The sequence below is a fragment of the Pavona decussata genome, unplaced genomic scaffold (genome assembly GCF_977016875.1).
Source record: "Pavona decussata unplaced genomic scaffold, jaPavDecu1.1 SCAFFOLD_315, whole genome shotgun sequence".
NCBI classification, from domain to species: domain Eukaryota; kingdom Metazoa; phylum Cnidaria; class Anthozoa; order Scleractinia; family Agariciidae; genus Pavona; species Pavona decussata.
The window spans coordinates 179425-203570 of record NW_028145706.1 but is presented as its reverse complement, the minus strand read 5'-3'; the positions used below and the strand labels follow the sequence as shown (position 1 = coordinate 203570).

The 24146-nt window shown below is 37.6% G+C and overlaps 1 protein-coding gene and 1 long non-coding RNA gene across 2 annotated transcripts in view; one reads left to right on the top strand and one right to left on the bottom strand.

Moving 5' to 3' along the window:
• LOC146454067 (uncharacterized) overlaps positions 1-24146 on the bottom strand; it is a 186370-nt gene that overhangs the window by 84713 nt on the left and 77511 nt on the right. The window lies entirely within an intron of this gene.
• LOC146454072 (uncharacterized) lies at positions 3399-6727 on the top strand. Its single transcript, XR_014859341.1, has 5 exons — positions 3399-3624; positions 4129-4192; positions 4686-4773; positions 5309-5372; positions 5906-6727. It is a non-coding gene; the product is annotated as an uncharacterized LOC146454072 (long non-coding RNA).

The window sequence follows — 24146 nt, the reverse complement described above, 5'->3', positions numbered from 1 at the left end:
CCTGCTGTACCGCCAATAGGCCACTGCCAAGAACTGGACGAAAGCTCTGCCAAGCGAACTGGAATGGCTGTTAGCGGAAAGACGAGGTCAGACACCGCCATATTGACAATAAAGTAGTTTATCGTCTTCTTCAGCTCTGGGCGCTTGTGCACTATGATGATAATAAGAGTATTTCCAACCAAGCTCAAGAATAAAGTAGTTGAGAAGATTCCCATTTGGCTGATTTTAAATGGGAAAGTGACGTCCAAATTTTCACATGATGGATTCTGCTGGATAAATGAAGCGTTGCTGAAATTTGCAGACATGTCTTATTCGTAAAACACGTTCTGGTTAACGAATTACTGACCGTTAGCAATGTAATGCCTGATTGCAGAATACAGAGACCTTAAATTGACGTCAAAACTTGATGCCGGCGTACCAAATTCTGCAGTAGTAATGTTTGAACTTTAACTATGATAGTGGTCGTTTTTTCTTCGAACCACAATACAAATACGATTTTTCATTATAGCAAGGCAACAACGCATCTGCATTACAATATACCAAACAAAGAAGCTAAAGAACTTGAAACAGCTTGCTGATGGAAAATTAATTGGAACATTTCTGGCAGGTTTTTAAGACGAATTGAAACCCCTCGTGATGTTTTAGAATATACCGGAAAACACATTATAACTGCTGGTATATATTGTAAGTTTAGATTAAAGTAAAAGTTTTTGAAGAATCACTTCTTAGAAACCTTATTAACTTGGAGGAATCTCATATTTGATGCCACCTTAATTGTCTTTTGAAACAAAAAAAAAATAATTACGTCCGTCAAAAATAAAGTAATATCTGAGTACATCAGAGGGTTTTAGGAAACCTGGGGACGTTGTTAGTGTAAAGAATATCTGATGTTGACTCTAAAACTACTTAAATACGTTTTCATTTCGGCATAATACAATGACAAAAATTTTTTCTATAACCTACTGTAAGCTTTGCTTTTTACAAGAAAATCTTCGCCGATGCTATATACATAACTAAGAGCTGCCCTCGCCAAGTGTAGGAACCACACTCATGTGAGATATTCGTGATCATTTTTTTCAAATGATGAAGTCGTTTTGTAAACACCTTTCCCTTAAAAGAAATCCTATGTTCAGTGTGATGGTTATAGAAATTTCATCCTTTCGTTTAATCGAAAAAATGCAAGCTGGGCGTTAATTGAAATTTACATAACAAGGGGCAAGAAATTAATTTAGACGTCCCACGTGCCAGATATGTTTTACCTATATCACCTGTCCTCTCCTCTCAGTTATCGCGTAAAAGAGAGATTGATATGAAATCACTTCTATTTATTTATTTCAAGTGAATTTCTAGGATTTAGGACGCCATCACTAACGTTTAAGGAATATGTACTATAAATTTTCCCTATAAAAGTTGATTCACGATGTTGTGATGTGGATTGTTTATAGCAATGAAACACAAGTGTTTTTTAACGAATAATAAAAGTCAAAAGTTATATTTCTAGTTTTTCCATATCAGCCTTGATATTTCCCCGTGCTGGATAAGAACAACATAACATTATTATTTAAATCTAGACATCGTTCATTTTAATTGAATATAAATGTGCTTGTCAAAAATGGACCCCTTTTCGTTTCAGTAAACATTAAGGGCTATTTTTTTTAAACAGAGTCTAAGTTAGGCTGCGGCTTAAGATAATGAGTGGGCCTCCAAATCTGTGTATAAGTGGTTTACTTTAAGTACACAAGTAGTTTTCTGGTATGGGATGCTAGCCTTCTTGTTACTGTCGGCAGTGCATGGACAATGTCTAGATAATTTATGACTGTTGGAAAAATTAAAAACGGCTTAGGTGGGGTTTTCTTTAAACACCGTCTAAACTGTCTTTTAATTACCGACCCAATATGTTTAAATACTATGCATTATTCAGCAGCTAATCTTTAAAACGAAAGGAGGTGACCGCTTCCAATCTCCAGCATTTAGCATATGTAATTAAGATAGATGTCGAAAATTAAATGAAATGGTTTTCCCAAAATTAAAAGACTAATGTTGATCGTTTAAAAGTATGAAGAAGAACCCAGAATTTTTCTAGTTCACCTTAAAATATACCCAAGTCACGATTCTCGCCTTAATTACTTATTTTCAGACTGTTTCGTTGATCATTTTCCAACTCAGTAAAGCCTTGTATGGTAAGAAATAATTGCTGTTATAAAATGACCGGTGGCCTCAACATTTGACCAACATTCGTTCAACAAACGTTAAATGGATATCGGGCAGATGTTGGACGAATGTGTTCAAACGGCTTCATCACCATTCAACATTTTCGAGAACAACGGAAATGTTGCATGGATGTTGAATGAAACTTTAAACCGATTTTACGCTTTCAAAAATGTTGATTGCGACCTGTTCGGGCCTTTAGTTGATTCATAGTCATCAAAGGATTTCACCCCCTCAGGTACGTCCAACATAAAAATGGAAATATATGCATTTCAAAACCATGAAAAAATTGTTAAAAAGTCCGTTAAGGACAAGGTATTCTCTATGAGACGTCAATGCTGATAAGTTTTTTGTCAGTGTGTGAATTTACTTAATCACTTTATCCTTTACTAAAAGTGTTTCATTTTTTTTTGTAGTGATGTACGTCACGTATTATAACAGAAAAGGCGAGCACAAAGTGCCAATCAGTCTCCAAATGCTTGACTTTAAAAAAATGACTTTTTGTTTCAAAAGATATATAATAGTTTTCCTACCTTTTAACTTTTGAACGCAGTTTACTGATACCCTCCCCCTTTTTGATGCCAGAAAATCAAGTAGCTCCTCCTCCTCCCTCTCAGGGCTCATTTTTCAAAGATTCTACTCTGTTTGGAACCTGTCAAAAAGGACGTTTAAAGATAGAAACCTAGCACTCCAAAAATAAAAAGAACAAAAAGCGAATGTTGCCTTTTGTAGCAAAATATCATCTAGCAGTGCCTAACCTAAAACCAGTCCTCATGAACAACTGCCATCTCATTAGACAGGAACCTCTACTAAGATAAATATACAGAGATTCGTTCCTGATATCGTATCAAAGGGGACGTTCTCTAAAGGACATATTCGTGGGAGCAAAAATGCGTAGGCGGGAGTCTTTGTAGATTTGTCACTCTTAATTTACACAGTACTAGTTGCATTTAATAACCTTTTCGATTTTCTTCCCGGGAAAAAAAATTAATAACGCCCTATATAATCTGCGTTCTCAAAATATCAATTTTTTGGTGTTTGTTACCTTTTTGAAAAATGGTTTGGCATTTGCATGTGAAAGAAATAGAAACCAAGAAGTGGGAGACGAGAGTATGCATTTGAATTGTAGACCTATTCTAAATTATTCTTCTTTTTCTGTCACCTATTAACACGAGGAACTTGATGACAAGATGGACGACGATAAAACTTGATATTGTTTAAAGTTATTTCCCACGACCACAAACGGCATATAACATTTAGTCGGTGAAAATCGTATATAACGTTATGGCAAAGGTCCTTTGGTACGCGCCTAACTTGCGAATTCAAGGCTGCCTCGAACCTTTGGTCGCAATCATGGCGTGGCTGAACATTCGACGAGTAGCATTTCAAGGCTTGTTGCACGAGAGGTCGTTAGAAGTATGTAACCACCCAATTTGAAACATTTTATCTATTTTCCAAGTAATTCGGTCTTCAACGATGTAATTTACTCGTTGATACACGAAAAGGATCCATAGTTTCATTTGGAAGGTTTGGTGAATCGAGAAACCTTCGCTTGTCTGCTCAGTTTCCTGTAGCATTTAGCAACTAGGAGTTTGACACACACTTACTGAAAAGGATATCATTGTGTCACGATGTTTTCAGTTCATTTATTTAATACAAGCATCTTGAAAATTCCAAATTAATGGTCACACTTGAAGATTCCATCCACAGACTCAAAAGATAGAACCACCTTGTAGAACATATTAAACAGTACCACAGAACTGCTCAGTAGTTTTTATGTGAATGGTCACACTTAAGGATTTCACCTAAAAACTCGAAAGATAGAACCAACTTCCACAGTCTGACAAAACGATGAACACCTTTTTTGTAGCTGTCATAATTTTTTTTTATATTGACTTCTTCTTCCATGTTTCTTTCGAGTTGGATATCACGAAGGAATTGGCGAAAAGATACAGATTACCTTAGCGTGAAGATTTTACAGGAGGTGAGTATATTTACTGAGCATCTGTGCTTGGCAAAAGGTACAGAGAACGATATGTTTTGAGGAAGGACGCCTACACCTTTTGCTTGTTTTCGTGTTTATTCCATAAAACTGATGGAGCCGAAGAGTGAATTTAAACACCAAGGCTATTTCCGTACCTATAGGCCACACAGATTTTAACCGAATTGCTTGTTGTAACTGATTGAACGCCTCGCTGTACCCAGATGTGGATCTAGTGAAAATTTTAACCCTTTCAACCCCCTCTACGAAAAGCTGAAAACTCTTTTATTTCAGAATTTAGGACGCCCTTGACCCACATGTATGTAGGTACCCAGGCATGACCTCCCACCTCCCTCAAAACCTTTTCATAAAATCGTGGATCCCAACCAACCATCATTGCCCCTTAGCCAGTCTACCTCATCTTTTGTAAATATTGCGCTGGTAAGAAGGCAATAACACTGTCGCAATCCTTTTAATACCGTATTTTTCTCTTCAGGTTCATCTAGGCCCAAAAGGATTGGGTCAATTTGGAACTCCACAAGTACTGCTCAACAGTGACAGGCAATTTCAGAATGATTTGAAAGGTAAGCTCATAAACTTCATTCACATAATATCAGAGCATATAGGCTCTTTAACCATTATCAGTAAATCTAAAACTAACAAATAATCTGCACAGCCTCCCTCTTTTTGTGCTTCAGTAATATGCCAACCGTCACGTACAAACTGATATTAAACTGAAAACGAAGCGAAACTTCCTGGAGAATACTTTACTACGACCTATGTATTTAAATGTATGTACAGTGAACCAAAGGGTATGGTTTTTTGGTCGCCGGATTTGGTTAGAAAATGGCAGGGATTTTGACCATGATATAAGGGTTACAAGGAGTTACAAACTTAAGGGTATTCTTTCCCTACCGAGCTGACAAAGGGTGTGGATTTTTGCCAATTTGGTTTCTCCGTTAATTGCGTCCCACCCTAGCTAGATCCCTTACCTCCTTACGCACCAACATCGTTCAAGTTTACAACTGAAAGTTCTTAACAGCTTAATATCATGGAACCAACAAGGGGATTAACTGCTATGACGAATTTTTAAACGGTTTATTTAATTTTTCTTTACAGCCCGATATCACAAGACCACTACCAATCGGAGATAGGCATCCTAAAGATGAAGATTCATTGAAAGGTGAGCTAACAAACTTACCCTCGCATGGTGATCAGCATTTTATTTGCGTTGACAGCATGACAATACATGTTTAGAATTAGCAAGTCATAAATAACGACTTTAGTTTTATGCGTCCAGGAATGGTGTGGTTAAAGACCCATTGGGTCTGACTTAAGTTTTACCCTTTCGTCATCTTTTCTACAAAGAGGGGAACATTTTTTCTAACCTAAGTAGAAGAGCTTACTTAGAGAAAGCTACATTTCTTCGTTAAATCCTTAAGTTGAGGAAGATTTAAAGGTTAAGTTTGCAATAGCGCGAAGGCGAAGGTTTGATTTTCCCTTTATACTATGGACACCCAAGACCAAAATTTGAGAGTTACTTGCACCCGGAAGAGAAACAATCAGTTCATTATATTTTGCTATTAACCTGTGTTTCTAACTATGTATACGTCCATATGCATGGGAGCTGTTTGCAATAATGTGGAAGAATACTGTGATATCAACCTGTCTATGGAATTTTAATTAATCGATGACATTTTCCTTTGTTGCTCATAGTTGGAAACACGAGTCACCAGGCGATGGACAACCGAGAACTGTAGCACAAGAAAGAGGATTGGACTTCGGACGGAGGACTTGCGGGAATCCCCTGGCGCAAAGTTTAGTTTATTGAAATTGTAGCATATCAACCTAAAATTCAGGGCGCAGTTGTTCAAAGCTGATTAGTGCTGCCTCAGGTATAGTTTCACCCGCCAGAACTGTGTTTATTTCAATACGTTTCAAGGTAAAGCACTTATTTAAGGCTGGAAGGAGTTTGTCATTGCTGAATTGAAGCAATAGTATGGAAGGGAAAAATAAATGAGCAAGACTGGGATTTCAATTGTGAATTTGAATTCTGCTCGCCTAGCCTTGAGAAAGTGTTTGGATATGTGCTTTGAACAACTGGACCCAGGTGTATGTTAAGTTTCAAAATTTATAAGAAGGTCTGACATGGGTGCGTATTGGCGTATGCTTCGGGTATCAGGGAAATTGCCGAATTTTAGTCTTTACGTTTTTGCAATTAAGGTGCACAGGTTGAATCAGAAAAAAAGCAAAAGTAGCAAAATTAACAACGACAACGAACAGAGAAGCAAATAGAATCACCGAAAAGCACTGTCAGTGAAGTTAATCTATGTGATCACACGTTTAAGGAGGTTTGATCATACTTGGCCTTGCACATCATCATCGTAAGCAGCACCACAGGGAGCCAGAATCACACTGTACAGCATAATAAACAGTCTCACTGGAAAGTACTGCTCAGTAGCTTTCATTTGAAAGGTCACACTTTAGGATTTCATCCACCGATGATACTGATTAGAATCACCTTTGTACGGCATAATAAACAGCATGACCGGAAAGTGCTGCTCAACAGTTAATATTCAAATGGCGACAATTTAGATTTCCAATTCCAGACTCAAAAGTTAGAACCATCTTCTGTAGCATAACAAATATAGTACCACTGCACAGGAAAGTATGCTCAGAAGCTCTCATTTGAATCCTCACATTTTAGGATTTCATCAACAGACTCAAAAGTTTAATCACTTTCTACAGCATAATAAACAGCACCACAGGAAAGTACTGCTCAGTAGTTTTCATTCGAATGGTCGCGACTTTAAGATTCTATCCACAGACTTGAAAGATAGAACCAACTTTTACAGCACGATAAACAGCACCTTAGAAACGTACTGATTAGCAAATTTCATTTGAATGGTCACACTTAAGGATATCATACACAGACTCAAAAGTTACAACCAGTTACAACTTTCGTTTGATTGGTAACAGTTTAGAATTTCATCCACATATTCGAATTATGGACCACTTTAAACAGCACCAAAGGAATGGGAATGTGGAATAGCTATCATTAGAATTCTCACACTTTCATCCACAGACTTTAATGTTTGAGCCACCTTGTGCAGCATAATAAACAGTACCTCATGAACGTACAGCTCAGTAGCTTTCACCTGAATGATCACATTTTAGCGTTTCGCTCAAAAGTTGGAACTACCTTGTACAGCATAATAAACAGAATGAAATATAGGTTGTCCAATGGCTATCATACAAATGGCAGCACTTTGGAATTTCATCCACAGATTCAAACGTTAGACTCGCATTATACAGCGTAATAATCACTACCATAACGAAGGATCATTCAATACAGCTGTCATTTGGTTTGGTTACACTGTACACGTAGGATTTCCACAAAATCAAACTTTAGTACAATTAGGTGCAGTACAGTCGTCCACGAAAATGTAGCACAACAACTTCACTTGAACAAAGAGAAGTCATAGCCACTTTTTAGAACATTGGCAATACGGGAATGTACTATGCACCAGCTTTCAGTTGAATTTCCCCTCTTTAGGCTTCATTCACAGACTCAACAAGTTTGCTGACCGTCCCCAAAATAAACAGCAACAAAGGCAATTCCGTCCAATAGCTTTCATTTGAATGGTTATCCAATAAGCACACAATCAAAAGCGTTTATAAAATAATAGGTAAATCTACAGCAAGCCGATCATCAACAGGTTTCTTTTCAATGCACACACCATAGGATTTCACTGGTATCCACAAATTTAAAAATTAAGACCACGGTACAGTATTGACGAAACCACTAACAGGAAAGTTTTACTCGATAAATTTAATTCGAATTTTTACAACATAGAAAGGCTTTGCTTAAAACTGAGGCTTCATCCGACAGACTCAGGCAAAGATTACAACAAACAGAACCACGTAGACATGCAGTTTAGTAGCTATCGGATCTGAATTGACCACACTTAAGAATTTCATCCACAGACTTAAAAGTGGGAACAGCCTTATGCACAAGGTAAACAGTATCAGATAAAGTGCTGCTCAGAAGCTCTCCTTTGAATATCACACTTGAGCATTTCAGTTATTCACAGATCGGACAAAGTACGTTCTACAACATTATACAGTACCATAGGTAAAAACTCTCTACTAGCTTACATTCGAGTGATCAGATTATAAGATTTCTTCGGCATTTCATCCACAGACTCGCAAGTCTGTGATTACCACCTAACGTGTTTTGTTTAATGGTCAAATTTTGGAATTTTGTCCACAGGCTTGCAGTTAGAAACACTGCACTATAGTTAAGGTTTTCTCATTCTTGGAATCACACGCGCACCTACAACAGCATCGGGCGAGGTTTCAAAATTCTCTGCTGCTTTGAAAGGAAGTTACATCTCAATTGCTTTGAGGAAGCTGAAAGTTTGCTCATTTATTTGTAACATAAATTAAAACGTTCACGTTTCTCAAAACGTTTCTCGGGTATTAATTTTAATTCAGTCAGACCTTTTTATAAGAAACATTTTCCAATAGATGTCATCATAACGTATTTTAACATCACATCACCATCATCACAGATGCCTTTTGTTTTAGAGATAGTTTTAGTTTTCTCGGATAAATTTTGCGAAAGGGCAGCGCTATGGAGAAACCCTAAAAAATGGTACAAAAAATACATCTAAATAGCCATGATTTTGATGATTCCAAGTTTAGAAGCAGTTGTTTTGTTAAACAATACAGAAAAGCGACACTACATGCGATAGATACAGTTACATCAGAACAGTAACAACAGACTTTAAGAACATAATAAACGACAATTTCTCATGCAGAACCAGAACGAAGCCACAGTTGATTAGTTCGGACTAAGAACACTACCCATGGAAACGAAAACAAAACATGAACAAAACGTTTACGTCAAAATACAGACTGACTGGAAACACAAGGTTACCACTCTGTGTTGGCCTGGAAGAAAGTGCTTATAAATGGGTGTGTCAGTTATAAAGGCACTGTGTGGATAGAAAACAAACGTAGAACTATTGATAAACAACAAGAAAACTTTACAGAAAACAAACCAGAACTATTAGTAAGTAGAACTATTGATAGACAACCAGAAAATATGACAGAAAAAAAACATACAACTATTGATAAACAATAAGAAAACTTGACTGAACAAAAAGTAGAACTAGTGATAAACAACATGAAAACATTACAGAAAAGAAACCCAGAACTATTGGTAAACAACAAGGGAATATGATAGAAAACAAAAGTAGAACTATTGATAAACAACAAGAAAACTTGACAGAAAACAAAAGTAGAACCGTTGATAAACAACAAGGAAACATGGCAGGAAACAAACCCAGAACTATTGATAGACAACAAGAAAACTTGACAGGAAACAAAAGAAGAACCGTTGATAAACAACAAGGATACATGCAGAAAACAAACGTAGAACTATTGGTGAACAACAAGAAAACTTTACAGAAAACAAAAGTAGAACTATTGATAAACAACAAGAAAACTTGACAGAAAACAAAAGTAGAACCGTTGGTAAACAACAAGAAAACATGGCAGAACACACAATAGAACTATTGATAAAGAACAAGAAACCTTGACAGAAAACAAACCCAGAACTATTGATAGACAACAAGAAAACTTAACAGAAAACAAAAGTGGAACTGTTGATAGGCAACAAGGAAACTTTACAGAAAACAAAAGTAGAACTATTGATAAACAACAAGAAAACTTGACAGAAAACAAAAGTAAAACCGTTGATAAACAACAAGGAAACATGGCAGAAAATGAACCCAGAACTATTGATAGACAACAAGAAAACTTGACAGAAAACAAAAGTAGAACTGTTGATAAACAACAAGGAAACTTGACAGAAACAACATACAACTATTGATAAACAATAAGAAAACTTGACTGAACAAAAAGTAGAACTAGTGATAAACAACATGAAAACATTACAGAAAAGAAACCCAGAACTATTGGTAAACAACGAGGGAATATGATAGAAAACAAAAGTAGAACTATTGATAAACAACAAGGAAACTAGACAGAAAACAAACGTAGAAAAATTGATAGACAACAAGGAAACATGACAGAAAACAACAGTAGAACTATTGATAAACAACAAGAAAACATGACAGTATAGAAACCCACGACTATTGGTAAACAACAAGAAAACTTGACAGAAAACAAACGTAGAACTATTGTTAAAAAACAAGGAAGCATGAAAGAAAACAAACTTAGAGCTATTGGTAAGGGGCAATAACACCTGAAAGAGACCAAAAACAGAACTATGGATAGCGATAAAACATGACAGAAACAAAAGTAGAACTACGAAAGTTGGTAGACAAGAAGAAAACTTTACAGAAACAACCTTAGAACTATTGGTAAACAAAAACAACCCTTGACAGAAAACAAAAGCAGAACTATTGGTTGAGAACGTTTAACAAGAAAACTGGACAGAAAACAAAAGTGGATCTATTGGTAGACAACAACAAAACATAACAAAAAACAAAGGCAAATCTGTTGGTAAACAACAATAAGACAACAGAAAACAAAATTAGAAATACTGGTACGTTTTAACGACAAAACACGACAGAAAATGAGGACATGACACAATAGCGAGAGCTAATCTAAAGAGAACAAAGAGTAAACCTTGACAGGAAAACGAGCAACACTCACTTGCAAAACAGAAACAAAACAAAAGTTTCAGAAAGACGAAAAGAGAACACAGCATGAAAATTGACAAAACATGACGGAACTATAGATAATAGTATTAATAGAGAAAGTGGAAACATGTGAAGGAAAAAAGCAAACTATGCTACTGTACAAATCAAAGGGGGAAACTTTAGCAGCGAGAGAAAAACGACGTAAGACAGACAGAATGACACTAAAACCAGAAAGAAACACAACCTGAAGACGAGAGAAAAACATAGCAGGAAAAAACAAAACTACTGCAGAGAAACAGACACGAAGCATAACATGAAAACAAGAACACAACATGACATAAAAAAAGAACGAAACATGTCAACAACGAGTAATACTGCGGAGAAAAAGAATCAAAATATGACATGAAAACAAGGAAAAAGTTAAGAACAGCAAGAACAAAACATAACAGGAAAACTAACAATAATATAGACAAACAAAAACAAAGCATGAGAAGAAACAAGAGCAAAACATGACAGGAAGACGAACACAGTAGCATCATTAGAATAAGATGGGGAAAAAACAAAATACGGCAGAAAAACAAGTCATAACAAGACGTGAGAACAGGAGAAAAACGGTAGAGAAACGATATCATACGGCACAAAAAAAGACGAACAATGTTTATTAGCTTAAAGAGTCAAATACAAACAAAACAAGTTGGGTAAACGAGCAAAACTGTGGAGAAAACAAGAGAAAAACACATGACAAAGATAAAAAAAACTGTAGAGCACAACAAAAGTAAGCATGACATAAAAACGATCGTAAAACTCTTGAGAAACAAATACAAAACATGACGGAGAAACGAACGATACTGGAAACGGGAACGAAGCGAACATGAAAGAACAGCTACGGCAGTACGGAAACACAAAAGACGCGATCGAAATTTGACAAAACAGAGACTTGCAGGACTACATCATTTAGAGAAAGAGAAACAAAACTGATGCCTAGTAGAAAAACAAGAACAACACAGAAATGAGAGCGCCATTTAACAGGAAAACAAGTGAGTCAAAAACTGCAGAGAAACAAAACAGAAAATGATAGGAATAAACAAAACTGCCGAAAAAGCTGAAAGAAAAACAAGAGCAAACTTATGAAACGACATGAACAAAAGAACAAAACTAAACCTTGGCAAAGTTGCTGAACAAACAGGAGAAAAATTGACAGAGAAACGAATACAGAACTTTAAAGAAACACCACTCGGTTGGAATTTGACAACATATAAGACAAAAGGCATCAGTGTATATAACTATAGGGTCCGGTTCGTTTGAAAGTATTTTTATGCTAGTCCAGGGTTTGACAGTCAACAATTGACTTTTTCTTCATTTTTCTTGAACGCTGAAAGTAAAGTTTTTCTTGCTTATTTTTAATTTCGTGTTTGTCTAAAATTAGCTCTAAATGAAAATAATTGACTGACATAACGGAAGAGAAATTATTTTTGGTAGATATTTTTGTGAACAGACCTATTGAACTGTTAGCGTTTGCCCTGGGTACGCTTATTTTACTTTCAATAACCGGACCCTAGAACAGTACACCGTTCCTCCAAAAAAAGAGCGTTTTCAGAGTAAATCCCAGTTAATTGATGTACGATTTGAATACAAAATTGTAAAAAGTGTAAGGTTTTTTCTCAAAATTTGCTTCTGAAAAGAAAATTAGTGAATAACAAACATGGTATTGTTTTGTTTCTTTCATAAGCGCTTAAATTCAGTTTAAGTAAACCGGTGATATTCTGAAATTCACTGCCATATACTAAAGCGCACAGAGCAATAGATCTGGAGGAAACAAACTATATCAGGTTTTTATTTCACTTAATATCTATTTCTGTGCAAGAAGTGAGAGGAATCCGCAATTTAAGCGCAAGATTTTTGTTTAACTTACCTACGGAAAAACGATTTCGCTTTTGATAAGTAGAGGAAACTACAAAGGAGAACACCCTTTTTGAGGGGGCTTGAAAACTAGAAATTTGTAGGTTATTTTCTTTTTAAATGTTTTGTTTATGTTTGATTGCCTTTACTTAGAAAAAAAAATGCTGTGCTTTTGATATGGGTATTCTAGCACTGAGTCAAAAAAATTCTAAGTCTTTTGGCGGGAAAAATCCGTGCGGGTTTAAGCCGGATTTAGCCTTTCAAAAGTCAAGATATATTTTGATTTTGTGCTAGACCCGTGTTGAAAGCGCAAGACTTTTTTTACTTCTCAGAAACCTCTCCTAGGCAAAAAAAGTAAAAGAGATAGCCTACAAAATGACTAGTTACCAGGCCCCTTTTAAAAGCGCGAGTTTTTTATTTATTGTAATGAGTACAAGACTTCTTTATGCTTCGAACATTTATAAATTTGAACCGACCGGTTACGTCAGGTGCTTTGAATGCACATCTAAGTTTTACGATACTACTGTTCATCTTCTCGATCAAAGGCTGTTCGCGACTAAAACTGAAAAAATTTCAATCAAATGAATTGAGGTCTAGAGTCCTCGTTAACTATTAAGAATTTTTTCCGCATTATTATTTCATTGCACTATTTCACTGTGTGATCGCACTACAGTGAGCTATAGTGCTAATTGTAAGACAAAATTCCAGACAACTCTCTCATTCAGCTATCCAAAACAAAGTTTTACTGGCCTGAGTGATAAAAAAAACTTATCAAAACAATATACGAAGAGTTTCGTCATATTCGTATGAAAAAGGTCAGAGGCGTTTCTTGTTTACGAGAGTAATTTATCGATCTGTATGATGTCTCTGTGTGCGAGCTAGGGTTGCTGAAAATTGTTTAGAAACTTTCTGTCTCTTGATTCTAGTGTTCCTGAGAAACCTCACTATAGCATTGTACTTTTTTCTTCTAAAGAACCATTATATTGTGCCAATCATTATTGCTTTGGGTGCATCTCCAAATTACAAAAAAGGCAATTTCAAGAAATTGACAGTAAATTGACGGCAAGCTAAATAGTCACGTTTTTGGGTAACTATCTGCGATTAAAAATCTCTATAATTTGAAAAAAGTATCTGAATCCTCAATTTGACAGTACTATCTCGTTTTCTTGATTAGCCACAATATTCTGAATTAATCTCGTTATATTTTTCAAAATAATTGCTCCAGGTTACTCTTCTAGAATCATTAATTCCGGTACAATTTCTGAATTTCCAAGAGGAACAGATTTCTCAGACGCATTATTTGTAAAGATAAATTCATCCAAAATATCTGAGGTGAAATAATGCTCCCTTTGCCGTCTATTACCCCTATTCAGCCTGGGGGAGGGGAACAGAAGGGGTGGGGTGAGGGGAGTGACAAAGTTCCTGCACTGACTTCAAATATTCATAACTTTGTAAATATAAAAGCAAACACCACCGAACTTTGTAACTTTTTCAAACTTTATCTGGCAACAATTTGATATAATAATTGATTAGTCAAGTGACTTGATTTTTCCAATGTAAAAAGATTTTGATAGCCTTTTTTTTAAATTTGGGTTGTTACCTTTTATAAAAAAGTTAAGTTTATTCTTGTAAGCTTTACTTTGTTACACCATTGATTCGTTTTTTTATTTATTTTGGTGAATTTTTAACCAATTTTCTGCGGTTTTGGAGATAATGAAGAAATACAAGATGGCGAATCCAATATAGCGCCTATCACGAGCAATTGATTTGATTCTCATGGGATTTGACGTCACTGGACCACTCTATGGACCCCAAGGGAAATAAATATTTTTATATTATAAACAGAGTTGAGAAGGTACTTTGGGCACCTTAAAGAAGGAAACAGTTTGGGCCATGTTATACACCCCCTCAATTGTCTTCAAGTTACGAAAGAGGGACACTTGCCACCCTTCCCCCTCCCCCTCCTCCCCCACTGGCCCAGGAGAGGCCTTGGGAACGAGGTTGCCACTGGCTCAGGCTGAATAGGGCTAAAACCTTCCATAAAACAGACGAACGTAAAAGAAACTTTGCAAGAAACGTCAAAAGTCATATTTGCAATCCTATATACAAATGAAGCCTCTTGAATTATTATTGAATAACAGAAAATCTTCCGAACGGTTTCGTTTGATTAGATATCACACTTGCTCGGAAAGACAAAGATTTCGTTCGTGGTTGGTGTTCATGTGCTAGATCGATAAAAATCTATTTGTAAACTACACCGTAATACCTTACACCAAAAAGCTGCAATTTCTAACAAAACAATTGAAATACTATTAAATTACAAAATAAAATGGTTTGTATTTGAATCAGTTTTCTTTTTACCATGTTCGTAACATATTTCCTCCAAATTTATTTAGAAGGTTTCGTCCAAAATTTTCATCAAAGTTGGTTCATATAAAATTTTTCCTGTTGTTGTTGTTGTTGTTGTTGTTGCTATGGTAACCGATTATATTAATTGAGACTAAGATAAGGACTATCTATGATCCGGATTGTAATGTGATGAAAACTAGAAGCTTTTCGCCCAAATGATGATTTCCTAAATTTCTCCAAGCCTAACGAAATTTTTTTTTTCAAAACTACACTTGCACGTATTGATTTTTGTTTATTTTTGTTCGTTTTTCAAGTCTATTACGAATCCAGGACTTTAAGTTTAATCCAAAACATTATGTGATACCAGACTACAAAATGACCAGCAACGAGAACGAGAACAGTGCCTATTGTTTGAGGTGAACCAGGTTGTCTTAAATTCCTCAATGTCTTCTCTTTGTGCAAGGCAATGTTTATCCCAAAACAAGTAATAAAATCATCACTCTTTAAATTTCCGGCTGTTTCTTGCGCTAATTTTTGTAGAAAATAAACTATATGACATCATCAAGCGTTGTTACGAAACGGTGACTTTTGCTATTTGTAAACTAAGCGCGCTTTCTCGATGCGTGCACTGAGTGATGAGTTGCAACAAAACCAGAGTCAGAGAATCGGAAAGTTAAAGTTTGCTTCAGTTAAACTAAAATATTCGGATAACGGCCAATTTGGATGAAAAATACAGCGTATTTTGCTTCGGCGATAAAACGGCGCTTTTGTCGTTATCATCATCATTATCATCATTATGTATTTCTTTTGGTTGTTAATTTGGTTGTATTGTTTCTATTCCCATTAGGGGTTTCATGCGCCTTTATAAACCACTCCTTGCGCATATCACACCACTTGACGCCGACCAGTTTTTCTCGAAGTTGTTTTAAGTTTTTGTTTACGGGCTAGTTTTTCGTTTGTTATGCCCGGTGGTGAAGAACCTTTCGACCAAACAGTTTCTCGTGCTGATTTAACCGAGTTTCGTGGGTTTCTTCTGGACCAACTTAAAAGCCATACCGAGGAACTTTCGGCGAAATTTGAAAAGCTTCAAACGAAGCCGAATGTGCACTGCTAGTCTCCAAGCAGCTCAAAGCCGAAAGCGAACTCAAGTTTGCCCATCCCGGCAACGAGAGGAATTATAAGTTCAATTACGAGATCGTCGAGCTGCTTGAGACCGCGGCCATTGCAGTCCAAGACAAGGATACGCCGAAGGCATCGCAGATTATAAGCCAGGCCATTAGTTCGCTAAAGGAGAGGAACAGGAAAATCAGGATCGCCGATTCTTCCGAAGGAGGTTGGCTAACGGTTAAGCATTACGAGAGCAACGCCGTCGCCCTCGATTTGGAAGACGATAAAAAGATTCGTGCAGCGGAGAGGGAGGCTCTGAGAGATAAGAATCGTACTCGTGTTAGACGCAATGCTGAACGCCTGCAAGGCCGATATCAGCCGTATTCTCAGCCCTTCGGTGTCCGCGGGCAGTTCCAGCGTCCGCAGTTCTCAGTTTCACCGTCCTTCAGATCGCAGCAACAACCTCCAGATTTCTACAATCGGTCACGAGGAGCCTGTCGTTTCTGCGGTGGCTCAGGTCATTGGTGGAGAGAGTGCCCTGTCAGGCTCGCCCGTCAGTCTTTCTCCGTTGGAAGCATGTCAGGACAAGCGACTGCACCAAGCTCAAGTTCATCAACAGCCCGTTAACTCCTCAGCTCAGTTCTTGGATGGTTTGTCCTCCGGTGCGCTTAATGTTTTGAGTAAGAATCCTCCACAGCCAGTCGTCCATCCTTCTTGTCATGTTGCCGGTGATGTGAATCAGGAGTTCAAGGAACTGTTGCTTTTACAAGATAAGTTTATAGACTATCCTTCGTTAGATTTTTATAGTCAAAATTTGTTTGATTACGAGCAAGGTGCAGTGTTGCCCCTGCGATTGTTAAGGGTCGTCTCAAAGCACATTTTCAATTCTGGGTGGACATTGGGGCTCCTTCTTGGGTCTTGGACACCATTTGTTCAGGGTACGTTATCCCTTTTGATTCACTCCCGTCAAGTGTTTGCTTATCTAATAATAGATCGGCTTTACTTCATTTTGATTTTGTCTCGTCAGCTATTTCTGATCTGCTTAAATTAGGATTGGTCTCTGAAGTTTATGCACCGCCTACTGTTATTAAGCCACTTTCTGTGTCTGTTAATTCGGAAGAGAGGCCCAGACTCATCCTTGATCTGCGACATGTTAATAGGCATATTCCCAAGGCTAAATTCAGAATGGAGGACTGGAGAGTTTTTCTTCAGTATGTCGTGCGCGGGGGATATATGTTTAAGTTTGATTTAAAGTCTGGTTACCACCACATTGATATCTGTCATCCCCATCAGTAGTTTTTGGGTTTTCAGTGGCCCTTGGGAGGTAACGTTTATCGTTACTTTTGTTTTACTGTTTTACCCTTCGGGCTTTCATCCGCGCCTTATCTTTTCACTAAATTATTTCGTCCGCTGGTACGTCATTGGAGGGCCTCGGGTATTCACTTAGTGCTTTATTTAGACGACGGGGCTGGTTGCGAGAAGGAGTTTTTGACTGCCGAGCGTTGCGCCGATGCGGTTCGTTCTGACTTAGGCAAAGCGGGTCTGGTGGCTAATCATGAGAAATCTATTTGGGTTCCTGTTCATTGTTTGGAGTGGTTGGGTATTTCTTGGGATCTTGATGGTGCTTTTTTGTCCATTCCCCAACCTCGTATCGACCGCCTGTTAGCTGCCTTAAGTGCATTTAAGAGTAAATTACCCTACGTCACTCCTCGTTTTGTTGCCTCCATTGTCGGCAAAATTATTTCGCTTTCACCTTGTGTGGGTAACGTGTCTCTTATTATGTCTAGATTTTTGCAGAGTGCAGTTTCGCTTCGCGATGCGTGGGATACCCCCTTGATTTGAGCCGTTTTCAGCATTATTTACAATGCGTTGACGAAATTGCTTTTTGGCTGGTTAACTGTCCTAAATTAAATTGTAAGAAGTCATTTGAGTATACTCAGCCCGTTTGTATTATTGGTAATGATGCCAGCGATTTTGCCTGTGGGGGACATGCCCTGTTCGTCGACAAGGAGGAGTTTGATTTGTTTTACAATGCTTTTTCCTCCATGGAATCGTCTCTTGACAGTGTTGGAAAGGAGTTACTCGCCATTCTTTACGCGCTTAGGTCATTCAAGCCGCTTATCCAGGGTAAAGTTGTCAAATTGTATACTGACAGTAGAAATGCTTCTATTATAGCTACCAAAGGTAGTACGTCCCTTAGGCTTCAGCGTCAGGCTTTGGATATTTTCCAGTTTCGTGCTGTTAACAATGTTACGATCGATTTCTTATGGGTTCCCAGGACGCTTAACGTATATACTGACTCCATGAGTAGGGTTATTGATTATGATGATTGGAGTGTTTCTAAAGTCTTTTTGGGCATCTTTCTGCTCTTTTCGGTCCATTTACAGTTGATAGGTTTGCTACCCCAGTTTCGGCTAAGTGCGCCAGGTTCTATTCTAAATTTTGGTGCCCAGGCACTGAAGGTGTCGATGCTTTCAGTGTTAGTTGGGCGGGTGACAATAATTGGATAGTCCCACCTGTGTATCTTATTAGTCGCGCTATCTTTCATTTAGAGGTTTGCAAGGCCCGTGGTGTTATGATTATCCCTTGCTGGCCTTCTGCAGTTTTTTGGCCAATAGTTTTTCCCATGGGTGGTTTAAGGGCATCCGTTATTCAAGTCCTTGAATTTCCCGACCCTTCTTTTGTTTTTGCTCCCGCTCGTGAGGGCCACAACACAATTTTTTGCCCACTGAAGTTTAAATCTGCGGTTTTGGCTCTTCGTCTCGATGGGTCTGCTTGTTCTTTTTGATTTAATTTTTGCCTGTGAGCTTCATAGCGGTATTTCAGTTTTTTGTACGCTTCATAGCGTCAGTTATATTTCTTTTGGGCGCTTTTCATAGCGTTGCACTTTTGGTTTCTTACGCCTCATGGCGTTATATGTAATTGCCGTAGTTTGCTCCATTGCAAGATATTTTGCACGCTTCATAGCGTCATGTTTATACATTGTTGTCATATTTTGTTTTGTCTGTTTGCTGCGCTTCTTAGCGCCTACTCGTGCGTTATGCTTCATAGCCTTTTGGCTTGGTTATGGACATTCCGCCTTATGGTGGTTTTTTCTTTCCTTGTTGTTTTTGTCACGGGTACTGTTTTCTCGTGATTTCCTGATTATTATTTTGTTTTCTATTTTATGCCGTTTGATTTTTTCTCCTTTTGTTTTTCTTTACAAGTTTCCATTACTGATGGTGCGGCTGGTATTCAAGCTTTGAAGCCTTTGTCTGTGTTGGTTCCTGTTTTTCTCGCGGCAAGCAGGGCACCATCGACTGTGAAAGGATATCACACGCATTTTCGAAAATGGAAGGCATGGGCTGCCAAGTTTCCTGAAGTGCAATATTTTCCTGCTTCGGATAATCATTTTGCGCTTTATCTCATTAGTTTACTCCAGTCCGGTTATTCGTTTTCTACCATTGTTTCTACTTTTTACAGCATTAATTTTTTCCATAGTTCGTGTGCTGTTCGCAACCCTTGCAATAGTGGTTTTGTTAAAGCTATTTTGGAAGGCTGTAAGCGTCTCGCTGCTAACTCTGTCTCTTCCAAGAAGAGACTTCCTATTTGTCCTGAGCATTTGCATGCTCTCGTTTTGAAGTTTGCGGGTGTAGATGCTAGTTTGCTTGATATCGGCGACGTTTGTATTTGCCTTGTTGCCTTTGCTGGTTTTTTGCGTTTTAATGAGCTTGCTAATATTAAATGGTGTGATGTTGTTTTCAGTGATACTTATTTTTCCCTTTTCATCCCAAGGAGCAAGTCTGATCAATATGGGTCTGGCGCTACTAGAGTAATTGCTAGGACTGGTAATCCTACTTGCCCATTTGGAATGTTGTCTCGTTATGCCAAGCTTAGTGGTGACAGTTTAAATTCTACTCAATTTGTTTTTCGTTCCCTGTACAAACGCAAGGATGGGTGTTACGCCCTTCGAGATGGTTCAAATCTCTCGTATTCTAGGGCTAGGGAGTTATTTATTAATAAGTTTAAAGCTATAGGTTTAGATATGAGGCTTTATGGCCTCCATTCCCTTAGGACTGGGGGTGCGGCTGCCGCTGCCAATAATGATTTACCGGATCGTGTTATTAAGAAGCATGGTCGTTGGAAGTCTGAGAATGCTAAGGATATTTACTGTAGGGAAGATATCCAACATCAACTCTTAGTTACTCTGAACATTGGACTCTAGTTTATTTTTGTTGTTTCTTTTTACTTTTTTCCTCCCATTCGCTTTGTCTATCTTGATAATTACTGGCGGCTCCCTCCACTACTGTTGTGTTCATTACTCATTCCACTTACATTAGAAATGATTTCTATTCGGCTGAGCGTAGCGATAGAGAATAGAAAGTATCAGAAACTGGGGCGAATTCTAAACTAAACAGATAAATCAAGCAGCCACAGATGATTCAAAGTGCCTTTCTCACTGTCATTTTTTCACAAAACAGCGGCCGGCATCATTCAGATTTAACTACTTGTGCTTGATGACTCATCTATTTCATTAATCGATTCAAATTATAATGGGAATCAAATCAGTTGAAAAAAAAAAAAAAAATGAAACTCAGTGAAATCCACCATTTCAAAAACTGACTTATTTTAGCATAGTTTAGTTCTTACCTTGTTTGTGGTGTTTCCTCTTTGTCCGATGATTTTAGCTTGTTCTCTCCCCTTTCCAGTCTTTCGTTTCACTTCCTGAAAGAAGAAATCATCAAATCAATCATCAACGTGTGCTTTCTTGTTACAAGTTCAAAATGCCAAAATTTTCAATTTAACTGCTCTTGTGTTAGTGGTAACGGATGCCTTCAAAAAAAAAAAAAAATAATAACTTGAGATCCCAACAAGCTTTCCTTCTTTTCTTGCTAATGTTACAGAGGAACTTACATGAACACATAAACCAGAGTTTGCGATTTACAAAGTGATTTTGAGGAGTGATCTACATTGAGTGTACATTGATTTACAAACTTGAAAGTGACTTCAGAAAAGAACCCAGACGTCTACGGGACTTCTCAGCCATGAGCTCAACCGTCACTGCACTTACTCACCAACACCTCACCCCAGTCCACGCGCTTCATTGCTAAGTGGTAGTCTCCTCCTCCCCACCCCACCCCCCTCCCACCTGCCAAATTTTCACTGAGTGCCCGATTCTAAAATCGAGCGTCCCAGTCAAACTACACAAACGTAATAGTTAGACACTTTACACGCACTATTATAAAGCTCTTACCTTTGTAGGGTGTTTCACATGTTTAGTGCTTCCCTCTTCTTCTCACAGTTAAATCACGTGAACAAGTTTCCCTGTAAATGAAAATGAGAGATTCTGATGATTCTGCAGCACAATATAAGCAAAAAAAAAAAAAAAAAAAAAAAACAGGGACTTAAAAGGGGAGGGAGTTAGGACCTTTGAGACTTGAATTCCCAAAATTTTTGCCACAAGGCTTCGAGCCTGAAGCCTTCCCGTACTGAAGCCCTGAATGAAAAATGATGATTCTGGCAAGATGAAGCCTTGTATTAAAGCCATGGAGCCCTAAAGCTCTGATGTTTCTGTCTTGGAACCCTAAATCTCTGCATTTTTTTGTCCCCGAGTCCTGGAGCCCAAAACCCGTTCGGGACGCCGAATTTGAACAAAGAAAGGCGGTTTCAGTTAAGCATAGTAATTAGATGTTTAACTTTTCTCATGCCAAATCACCATTGCTTATCAACACGGAATTTGTCTTATTCAAGGGTAGGGTTGGACGAAAGGAATAATACGGTAGAATTTAATGAAGTAATAATTAAAAAGACGAAAGAGAAAAAAAAAACAGAAATCCTCTGACTTTTCATCCGAACTTCTAAGCCTATGCACCATAGTTTGCCCTTACACCGCCCTTTCTCTTCTCCTTTATAAACGTTTTCAAAAAAATAATCAAAGTTCCATTCTGCTTCAAAAAATTTTAAACTTAGTCATCTAATATGATTGTCAATAACAATGATGTACATTTTCTATAGCCTGGCCAGGGAGGGGGAACAGGTACTGTACACTTGAATTTCATGACATAAAAAAAACAAGAAGTCCCCTGGTGTTTCCATCTGAGCTCCTATGGGTTCCCCTTAACTCAACCCTCTTCCTTCTTCTCCACAAACGTTTTCCAAAATCAGAATCCCATCCCAGCTTATAACTTAAATCGTCCACTAAAGAAGTCCCCTTTTTAATTAATTTAGTGGGTGTTGTTTAGCTCCAATTATTTTCAGAGAAAAATCAATCTTAGCTACTATATTCTTACCTTTCTAGTATTTCTTTGTTGTTCAGTTATTCCAGCTTGTTCCGTGGTATTCTGTCGTCAATAGTATTGACCTAAAATATCATCATCATCATCATCATTATCATCATCATCATCATCATCATCATCATCATCATCATCATCATCATCAAAACTGCCAAGATAATTTAAAATATAATATATACAGTTAAAACATCTAATATAAAATATAGGATCAAAGTTTATCACATTTTCTCTTGTGGCTTCTTGACAAACACTTCTTACCGCATTTGAACAATTGGAAGCTTGTGTATCCGGTGGTTTAAAAGCCATACAGACTATTTAAATTGTTAGAGTTGTCTATGAATTATTCGTCTCCATTGTAAAAAGAAAATCGTGTAATTTCAATGTTTTTACCCCCACTGTGTTCCTTCCAACTGTTTTCAGCTTGTTCTGTTGGATTTTTTTTCTCACATTTCCACACGCAATTGGCAATTTCCCGAGAAAGGTCCTGAAATTATAAGCGCAATAAGGCTCTAGACCCATTATTTTTTTACCTTTCATTATCAAAAGACTGAGAAAGATTTCCGCAGAGCGCCATACATGAATTATACATGCATGCACTACTGTCATACTAACCCTCTTCCAAGCGAACGAGCGCGAATGGAGTTCATGTCGCATATTGCAAACATAATTAATAGAGCTGTGCGGAAATCTTGCCCTCTTTTTTTCTCAGGCAACAGTCTCTACAACTTCTCTCAAATGTTCAAGTAAAAATGATAAAAACATTACGTCAACAAAATTTCTGTTTTAACTAACAAGGCAAAAGCCTTTGCTTTCAATCAGCGCTTATATCGAGCAGTGAAGCTAGCGCACGTGTTCAGCCAGCTAAGTAATATATCTGCTCGTTTATAGCATTATAAACAAACTTAAAAGTAATACTTGCAAAGCTGAGCTCACCTTCAGTTAATGTAGGATTATTTCCTTGCTTTCTGCCTCCATATTTGATAATTTCGTTTCTTTCTTGATGACCGCCCAGTCTTTCGAACGGAAGATTCACAAGTCCACGAACTGCTCACAAGTTCGTTATGAATATGGATTAGAATTTGAAGCCAATCACTGATTAGGAATTACAACAAATATTTCGCGCCCTTGTTTGAACGTAAACAAAGAAAAATCATTGCACGTGCTGTTCAAGTACGCATGCAAAATTATCTGGAGATGGGGCAAGGGAGGAGGGCATAGAACATAAACAGGGAAGAAAAAGTATCTGTGGTTCTGTGTAGGATCGGGATAATTTGCACTGAATACGGTTACGTATATCTAAAATAGAAACGCGCAGAATCCATATTGCTCGCCATCTCAAGTCTTCGCTGTACGGTCGAGGCATTGTGGATTCTGAGCTTTTATTGAAATTTATTGGGTATTCCCAGACTACCTTTCGTATTGTCGCGTACGCTTTTCCACTATTTTTTTCATTATTTGAATTCTTAATTTTTAATGTTTAAATATTAGCTTTCACTGTTTAGGCATTTTATAATGTTGTAATGTATCCCATGCAGGGCCCCTCTAAAAAACCACATTTGTGACGTGGGCTCCCGGTTAAAATATCTTTATTATTACTATTCAACACGGCAGCTAGCACTTTTGTCAAGAGCAATGGTTAATTGCACAGGGCATTTC